This window comes from Galeopterus variegatus, unplaced genomic scaffold (genome assembly GCF_000696425.1).
Source record: "Galeopterus variegatus unplaced genomic scaffold, G_variegatus-3.0.2 Scaffold5840, whole genome shotgun sequence".
NCBI lineage: Eukaryota > Metazoa > Chordata > Mammalia > Dermoptera > Cynocephalidae > Galeopterus > Galeopterus variegatus.
In genome coordinates this window covers 134995-144635 of record NW_007731951.1, presented here as the reverse complement: position 1 = coordinate 144635, position 9641 = coordinate 134995, and the positions used below count along the sequence as shown (strand labels likewise).

Below are 9641 nucleotides of genomic sequence, written 5' to 3'. Positions count from 1 at the left end.
TGGGCACTGGACTGGTACTTCCCTGAACCTCTACATCTCCTAACACTATCACCGGGTAAGTACTATTTTTCCCATTTCATTGATGCAGAAAGTGAGGCTCTGTGAAATCAGACAGCTTGTCCAAAATTTCATAGCTAGGAGGTGACAGGGCCAGATTTGACTGTAGGTCTGGAGGCTCCAAGCCCAGTTTTATTTTGTTTGTTTGTTTGTTTTTCTCTCTCTCTGGGTAGGTTCATTGCAGACCAAAAAGCAGCAGAAAAAGATCCAACCCTCAGGCAACTTGTAAACTAGTTGGGAAGATAAACACACAGGCAGTTGTAAGAAAAAGAAGAAAACTCCAGGCCAGTAAGAGATGTGCTGAACGAGAGTCCCAGGTTATAAATAACTGTTCAAAGGCAGAGCAAGGCACACGGATTCTGGAACATTCCAACCCCACGTCAGGAAATGCAGGCAGTGCTTGGCCATAAAGATCATTTTAGGAGGTTCTTGTGGGAACCCAGGACCCAGAGCCAAATGCACTCCCTCCAGAGAGCCAGAGGGTCCCCGGGGGCCCCCGCAACAGTCCAGCTGGAAGGAGTGAGGCTTTGAGCCATAGATTCCAGTGTTTATGGGCTCCAAGAGCANTATTAAATAAATTTGTGTGCTTTTCTCTTGTTAATCCATCTTTTGTTTCAGGGGCCTCAGCTGTGAACCTAGCAGTGGGTGAGAAAATAAATCTCTTCTCCCACCCACCATCATGCCCAGGCCTTCTCAAACCCTGAGTTCCTAGTGCCAACCTCTATTTTAATAGTTCACTCATTCATTTCCTCCTCAGCTAGTGCAGTGCCCTAGAAGGGACAGCCCTGGTTTCTGGTCTAAGATCAATCATTTAGACCTTCACCCAATCACTAACCACCTGACTCCATCTTCCCCATCTGTAAAATGGGAGCACAGTGATGCCTGCCTGATCCTCAGGGCTACTGGGAAGGTAAAAGGAGATAACGCTGTAGGTTACAGGATTTGCCGGCTCTGAGGAAGCACATGCCAGGCACCAGACCCATTTCCCAGGTGCCCACCAGGTGCTGGGCACTGGACTGGTACTTCCCTGAACCTCTACATCTCCTAACACTATCACCGGGTAAGCATTATTTTTCCCATTTCATTGATGCAGAAAGTGAGGCTCTGCGAAATCAGACAGCTTGTCCAAAATTTCATAGCTAGGTGGTGGTGGGGTCAGATTTGACTGTAGGTCTGGAGGCTCCAAGCCCAGTTTTTTTTTCTCTCTTTCTCTCTGGGTGGGTTCCTCACAAACCAAGAAGCAGCAGAGAAAGATCCAACCCTCAGACAGCTTGTGGACTAGTTGGGAAGATAAACACACAGGCAGTTGTGAGAAAAAGAAGAAAACTCCAGACCAGTAAGAGATGTGCTGAACAAGAGGCCCAGGTTATAAAATAACTGTTCAAAGGCAGAGCAAGGCACATGGATTCTGGAACTTTCCAACCCCACATCAGGAAATACAGGCAATGCTTGGCCAACAAAGAATGTTTAGAAGGTTCTTGTGGGAACCCAGGACCCAGAGCCAAATGCACTCCCTCCGCAGAGCCAGAGGGTCCCCCGGGGGCCCCCGCAATACTCCAGCTGGAAGGAGTGAGGCTTTGAGCCATAGATTCCAGTGTTTATGGGCTCCAAGAGCATGTGGGCACTTCATAAATGTGATATGAGGGGGAACAGTTGGCCGAGGAAAGAGCTGTCCTCATCACACCTGCTCCAAGCTCTCCTGGGGGGCACTTTCCTGCGGCGAGACAAACACGACCCTCTCTGCATGGTCCACACGTACTGGGACCACGCTGCTCCGTCTCCTCAGCACACACAGTGTACTGTTGATTGGCACCAATGCCATCCTGCGATTGCACGGGTCCACCCACACAGTAAAGGCACGATCTTTACATGACATCAGCCACTCTATTCAAATCTCTGCCATCGCTCAGCAGATGGCATGGCCAGAGCCCCCCGTGGTGGATCACGTGGGAGCAGACCCTCACGTTACAGCACCATGACATGTCATTGCCAAACCCCAGGCTTCCCCTGCCTCCGACCTAAGGCCCCAGGAGGGGGTCTTCAGCACCCCCTGTAGCATCAACCCCAGCGGGGAAGGACTTCATGTCGGTGATAGAACAAAATATATATACCTGGTCTTTGTCCCCAGTTCCTGGCACAGAGCTCCTAAAACCCTTGGAATTTCCCAAGTGACCAGAGCGTCTTTTGTTATTCATAATGTGCTCCTTTCGACTACACCTGAGTTTATGCTGACAAGTTGACTCTTGGTGACTCCTAGACAGCTTCAGGACGGGGGTTGGTGGCCAGAGGGATCAACCACGTGATTCGAGGGTTACAACTTTCAGCCATACCCCCACCTCCAGGGAGGAGAAAGGGGCCCGGGGTTGAGTTAATCACCAATAGCCAGTGATTTAACGCATCGGTCCTATGTAATGAAACCCTATATAAAAATCCTAAGCAACGGGGTTCGGGGACCCTCCAAGCTGGTGAACACATGGAGGTGCAGGGAGGGTGGGGCACCCAGAGAGGGCGTGGAATCTCTGCCCCCCACCTCCAGCCCCCTGCATCTCTTCCCTTTGGCTATTTCTCAGTTTCCTCTATAATAAAACTATAAACATAAGTGCTTTCCGCAAAAGCGCACGGCTACTTCAAATTAATGCCACCATGACCCGGGTCTGCGAGTGTTAACTGAATCTCTGGCTTCACGGGCCTGGCGTGGGGCTTCATGTCCATAAACGTGGACCGAGTTCTCACGAGGTGACGAGCCCGAAGTACACAGGTGAGCCGGGCTCTGAGGTCGCCGAGTCCAGCTCATTCCCCGCCTGTCCCGGGACGTCGGGGGCGGGGTGGGAGAACCGCCGAAGCCTTCACCTGGTCGGATCGTCCTTAATAAAAACAGGGGGCTAAGTCCCTGCTTGTTCACGTTGGGGGCGACTCCGCTCTTCCCTAGCTCGCCTCAGGCTCCGCCGTTTGCTGGAGACACCGAGATGCTGGGAAGACCTCCCGAATTCCTAGAGGGGCTGTTACATCCCCGCAGCAACTTTCCGCGGGGCGGGGGGCGGGGCTCTGACGCACTTCCGACTGCGCCGTGCTGAGGTACGCGGTGCGGTCTCTTGGCGCCCGGAGCAGCTCTGACTCACGGTGAGCCTAACGGTCCCGGGTTAGCGCGGCGGACGGAAGAGGGAGCCTTGGCCAAAAGATCTGGGGAGGCAGAAGTGGGCCTAGCAGCTGTGGCCTCCGGGGATACTCCCTCCAGACCGGTCCTGGGAAGGCTGTGGGGAGGACCTCCCCCGTCCCTGCGTCCCTGCTCAGCCTCAGCAGGTGGAGGCGCCGGCTCCCTGGAAAACCTATTCCTCCCTCCCGGGCTTTACCAAATGAAATCTCTCTCTTTCACGTTCCATAACAGTTTTTCTGTGCGCTCCCTGCACCGAGCCGTTAGTCTGACCGTGGCCGCCTTCTCTTTTTCTCCTTTGGCTCTCAACGGGAGGTCTCGATTCAAAGCTAATCGGTGGGAACACCCCCGAGGGGTTGGGACCCTCCTGTGAGAAACCGAACCTCATTAGAAGTCTTGGATAGTATCCAGTGCAAAGGAGGGAATAGTCCCCTTGGGCTTTGTTCAGGTTGGAAAGCATACACATAACGGGTCTGCTCAAATTTGGAAACATTTTTAAAGGACCGTTTATAAACTCTATTTATAAATAGTGTGTCAAGAGAAAGGTGATTTGGTGGGTGAGGTAGTTGGAAACCCGTGTTATGTAAGGAACAGTTAAAAGAACTTCGGAGAGGAAAAGAATTAAGAGGCAAGACAGTTATTTTCAAGTATTGGAAGGCTACTGTGGAGAAAGTAATTATTGGTATAGGACCGAACTGGGATCATTGAAGTGATGCAGAATTTGGTTCGGTTTGAAGAAGACCTTGTAACAAACTGTCCATCAGTAGATTTCTGTGCCTCAAAATTATCTAATTTTCCTGCCGAGGAGTTTTCAGGTACAGACTGAGTGTGTGTTAAAGGCATTCTAACACTAGTTGGTAAGTGCTGTTCATTTGTTAAAATCTATATTAATTTGATTTATTTATGCTCCATCTTGTTCCAGAATGGATTTGGGGCACTTTTATAAGGGTATATAAGCTTTGGGGAAATTGGCATAAAGAGAAGAGAAGGAAAAAAAAAAAAAGGGAACAGAACAAAGGCCTTCTGCTTATGATAGACCATGAACTTTTGCTTGAAGGGCTTCTTGAGCTATGCATTCTATATGGCTTTAAAAAAGTATTTCACTGTGGTTGAAGACAGTGTGAGTTAGTAATGAAGCCTCTGTTTTCTTTCCACATACTTTTTGATTTTACGAACACTATATTAAGCCAAGACCTGGAGAGCATCCCTAAATGAACCTTTAGACAAACTCAGCATGGCCGAATGTGAAATTACTGGCTTTCATCAGAGAAGTCTGATTGGGGGGAGCATTTCATTGTAGCTTTAGTTTTCATTTCTTTTCTTATAACCAAGGTTGAGCATCTTTTCATGGATTAATTACTAAGCTGAGACTTGAAAGACAAATAGAAGCCTGCCACAAATATTAGGCATCAATGGGGCATAGAGAATGAGAAGGGGAATAATGAGACTGAATGGGGAGGCAAAGGCCAGATTTTGACTTTGTTTGCCATGCAAAGATGTTATGAAAGGGTTTTAAACAGCTGAGCAATATGAGCATATTTGTATTTTAAACCTCTGCAGGTAGCCTTTGAACCTGTAGAGATAAAATTGCTGAACTGGAAAATGGCCTGTGTCTTCTCAAGGAAGAAGAGATACTGTCATAACGTTGCATACTAGTGAAAAGCTAAAAGTACGTATTAAAATTTAAAAATAGGCTTTGTGTTACGTATAAAATAGATCTGTTAGAAACTTTATTAGGCCAATATTCTGGCAATTGTTGGAAGAGAATCAGAAATCAACTCTTGTTGCTCCTGGAGATAAGGCAGGCAGCTTTAAAAATAAATCAGGGGCCAGCCCGTGGCTCATTTTGGAGAGTGGGATGCTGATAACATCAAGGCCGGATCCCTATATAGGGATGGCCAGTTCACTCACTTGGGAGAGCATGGTGCTGACAACACCAAGTCAAGGGTTAAGATCCCCTTACTGGTCATCTTTAAAAAGAAAAAAAAAAAAACTTAAAAAATGGGCTTCACAGCATTTTTTAAGGTCCGTCAACTCTAAAAATGATTTGTCTCAACATAAATACTGTTGGAGTTGACAGCTATATTTCTCTTTTTTGTTGTTGGTGGTGGTTGTTTATTTTTACCTCCTAACTTGGACAGATATATTCTCTTTACCACCCCTGCACAATGGAACAGCATTTACCAAAGCTGCATTTTTCCCTGAGTGTCCCATATTTTTTAATTTGAATAAATTTTTTATTTTAGAATAGTTACAGATTTAGTTAGAATGCTGTGTTATAACACCAAGGTCAAGGGTTTGGATCGATTGTATAAAAAAGCACGAAGATAGTACAATGAATTCTCATATACCTTTCACCCAGTTTCCCTCACTGTTAACATCTTACATTACTACGTGCATTTGTCACACTAAAGAACCAACATAGGTGCATTACAATTAAACTCCATAGTTTGTTTGAATTTCACTAGTTTTCCCCTAGTGCCCTTTTTTTATTCCACACTAAAAAAGGATACCACAGTACATTAGTCTTCATGTCTATTTAGTGTCTTCTAGTCAGTGACAGTTTCTCAGTCTTTTCTTGTTTTTGATAACCTTGACAGTTTTAAGGGGTACAGTTCAGGTATTTTGTAAATGTTCCTCAATTTGGGTTTGTCTGATGATTTTCTTTTTATTAGAATGGGTTTATAGGTTTTGGGAAGGAAAGTACAGGGTGAAGTGCCCTTTACATCATATCAGGGGTACATGCTATAAACATACATCACTGGTGATGTTAACCTTAATTACCCAGCTGAAGTAGTGTTTGCCGGGTTTTCCATTGTGGTTACTTTCCCCCACCTCTTTCCATATTCTGTTCCTTTAAAGCAAGTCACTAAGTGCAGCCTGCACTCAAAAGAGATGGTGAGTTAAGCTCCACCTGCTTGAGGGGGGAGTATCTACATAACTTATCTAGAATTGTTCTATACAGGAGTTTTGTCTCTTTTCCTCTCTTCGTTTGTTCAGTTACCTTTTTTATATCTGTGTAGACCCATGGATATTTATGGTATGCTTTGGGTTATGATCTAGTACTGTGTTAATTATTTTGTTCAAATTGTTTCAGCTCTGGCCATTGGGAATTTTTTAGGTTGATTTCTGTGTCCCTTTGACACATCCCCATTTTATTTTTTAAACACTTTCTGGCATTACACCATGCTCCAGTCTCGTCTTATATATTCCTCAGCCAAAAATCAGCCATTTTTCCATTTTACGGTTCCTGTCATTGGAGAATGATATTTAGGAACCAAAATCTGGACACTGGGTGTGCTCACTGCTACTGGTATGCTATTACTTCTAGGTCCTCACAGCAAATGCTAGGAAATAAATGTATGTGTACTAACCCATGTACACATTCTTATCTAATTCTGTATCCATCTGTATCTATATAAAGGTGAACATGAAATCATACTACCATATTTTTTATTAAGAATTTAACTTAAATATTGCAATTATTGTTTTTGTTTGTTTGTTTTGGTTTTGGTTTTTTTTTTTTTTCCTTTTTTGTCTTTTTTCGTGTCCGGCAACGGATTGCAACCCTCAGTGTCGCGCCCGTACCGGACCGGGACCGGCAACAGGATCGCAACCCTTGGGACACCAGGCCAAGGGTTACGATCCCCTTACCGGTCACACACACAAAAAATAATAAATAAATAAATAAAGAAGGGAGTTCTCGGTTGAGGGAGGGCAGGGATGCCTCAGCTGAAGGTAACTTCTGAGCACAGACCTGAAAGAGAGAGGGAGCAACCCCTGTGGGATATGGAGGCAGAGGTCAGCAGAGGGAGCAGCAAGTGCAAAGACTGGAGGTGGGAGTGTGCCCCACGTGGTCAAGGAGCACTGCAGCTGGGGTAGAATGAATGAGAGGGAGAGAAGTATGAGATGAGGTCAGAGGTACCAGTGACTGAGATGTGGTGGGGCCCTTGTTGGCCATTGTGATGACTTTGGCTTTTCCTCTGTGAGATGTGAAGCCTGAAGGGTGTGAGCTGACTTGGATCTTGACAGGATCACTGTATTGTGTTATGAGTTTGACAGGATCACTGTGCTGCAAATAGACTGAGGGGGTCTAGGGTAGGGGTTGGAGCAATTAGGTTACTGCAGTACTTTAGGAAAGAAATGAGGGACTGGGCCGGTAGCATGAGAAGTAGTGAGAAGAGGCTGAACTCTGGGTGTGTTTTAGGCATTTAGGTGTTCTAGACAGCTAAAAGGATTTGCTTATGGTTGGTATGGAGAATGTGAAAGAGGAGTCAAGGATGACTACTGGTTCTTTGGTTCAAATAAACAGAACAATGGAGTTTTGCCATTAACTGAGATGAGCTGCTTTGCGGGGAAAGATGGGAAATTCGGTTTTGGACATGTTAAGCTTGAGATGCCTGTTGGACATCCTGGTGGCAATGTCAAGTGGGTAGTTGGGTCTTATAAGTATGGGTTTCAGATGGGAAGTCCAGGCTGGAGATACAAATTGGGCAGTTGTGGGTGTATAGATAGTAATTAAAGCTGTGCGACTGGATGAAACACCAAGGAGAGCGAGTGCAGCAACAAGGAAGGGGTCCACGCAGCCAGCCCTCTCCTCATTTGTAGTCTTGCTGAGTTGTGCATTTGAATTGTGTGCAATGCTTAACCAGTGTACTAGAAGAAATTGCTTAGCTAGTAAGTTAGCCCAGCCAACTGCCCAGTAGCATCTAGAGAAACTTTTTCTTCAGTAACTGTGACTATGTACATATTTTGTAGAGGCAGTCATGTGAGATAGTAGCATATGTGAATTTGGATTCAACAAGTGCTTGGAAGGTACCCACATGAGTGTTATATATGACACTCCCTGTGTAATGCTGCCAGGTGCTATGTAACTCCTGGTGTCTTGCTTAGTTTTCTGGGCTAGATCACAGATGTCCAAACAGGTTTCTTTCCCATTCTTAGAGTGCTTTCCTCAGGATAGAGTGTGAAATTTTGTAACTGTTACATAAAGCTAATCTACCACTGATGGGTCTACTGTTAAACATTTCTGAAGAATGTCCTCCAGCACTGCTCCATCTGTTACTTCTCATCTGGTGTTTCTTGGTGCTCATGCCTTTATTTTAAGAGATTAGATGGTGCTGCTCCTTTCCTGGCTCAGTTTTCAGGTAGACATGAACTTGGGTGCTACAGTGGTGTACTGAATATTGAGGGGGAAAAGGGTGCTGATTCTGGTCCTCCCTGTCAATGTCTGTGGCGTCTCTTAGGATGCTTCAGAATTGGGGTAGAGTAGAGGGGAATCCAAGTACTGGCATCCCTGCGATTCTGCCTTAATTAGCAGCTGGATAATTATTGAATTTCTCATAAAAGCAAAGTAATAAACTGACCCCTATTTCTAGAAACCCATTTCATATTTTAAAAACTTACCAAAATTGTTTCACAAAAATAATGCAGGGGAACAGACATATAAAAATATGTTTTTAGGGGCCGGCCCGTAGCTCACTCAGGAGAGTGTGGTGCTGATAACACCAAGGCCACGGGTTTGGATCCCATATAGGGATGGCCTGTTATGTTAGCTCACTGGCTGAGCGTGGTGCTGACAACACCAAGTCAAGGGTTAAGATCCCCTTACCGGTCATCTTTTAAAAAAGTAATAAATAAATAATAATAAATATGTTTTTAATAAATATTTACTAAATGTGTGAAACAAAGTACCTAACATGAAAGCTATAACATAAATGTACACTTGTTGGGGGTGGGGACTTCACATGGGCTGGAATTGCTGGAGGGGCAGCAGTTATATTTTTTGGTTTTATCAAGGCCAGCCATTAAATTTACACTTTGGAATAACTTCTTTTCCCAATAAATCTTCCTGTGGCCATCCTGGACGTTTTTCATTTTTCCAAGAAGCTTTGAACTATATGCAAAGGTAGTGTTATTTGTCTTCCAAATTTTCAGAACCAAATTTAAGAGTGTGAATGCCTCTGAAAATTTTTGAAAGTATGAATGAGGGGTAGGCATTCCCTGGCTATTTGAAAGTTTCCAGTGGGCTTGATTGATAAGTGTGATCAGTAAATATTAACATGGCATCTTTTTAAAGATTTTTTTAAAGTTATAAAAGCAGAGGTCATAAAAGGAAGTGGCTTGTACCCATTCTGGATCTCTGTCCCTCTGAATTTACCTGAAGAGAAGTAAATTAGTCATCCCTTTATGCTCTTCCCACATGTAATCTCCATGTTGGAATATGAATTCAATAATTTGATAGGGCAAGGCTCCATTGGGCCAAATAATGTATTCTTTGGTATGTTAATACCAGCCATTACTCACTTGTATGTTAGTTTTTCTTGCTATCAAGTCTTTGTGGGAATGACCAAGGAGTAGGAGTTACAATCTTAAAAGTTTGGGACTTGACCAGTGCAATTATAATCAGTAGCGTGAGTGTAACAACTGTCCA

At 44.7% G+C, this 9641-nt stretch overlaps 1 protein-coding gene across 1 annotated transcript in view; it reads left to right on the top strand.

Moving 5' to 3' along the window:
• The first annotated feature begins 3424 nt into the window (after nt 1-3424).
• The window catches only part of ZSCAN21 (zinc finger and SCAN domain containing 21), a 16584-nt gene continuing 10367 nt past the window's right edge, over nt 3425-9641 (top strand). The window contains exons 1-2 of the mRNA XM_008590095.1: nt 3425-4065; nt 4769-4877. The gene's annotated coding sequence lies outside the window, so the exon portion shown is untranslated. The remainder of the gene's footprint in view (nt 4066-4768; nt 4878-9641) is intronic.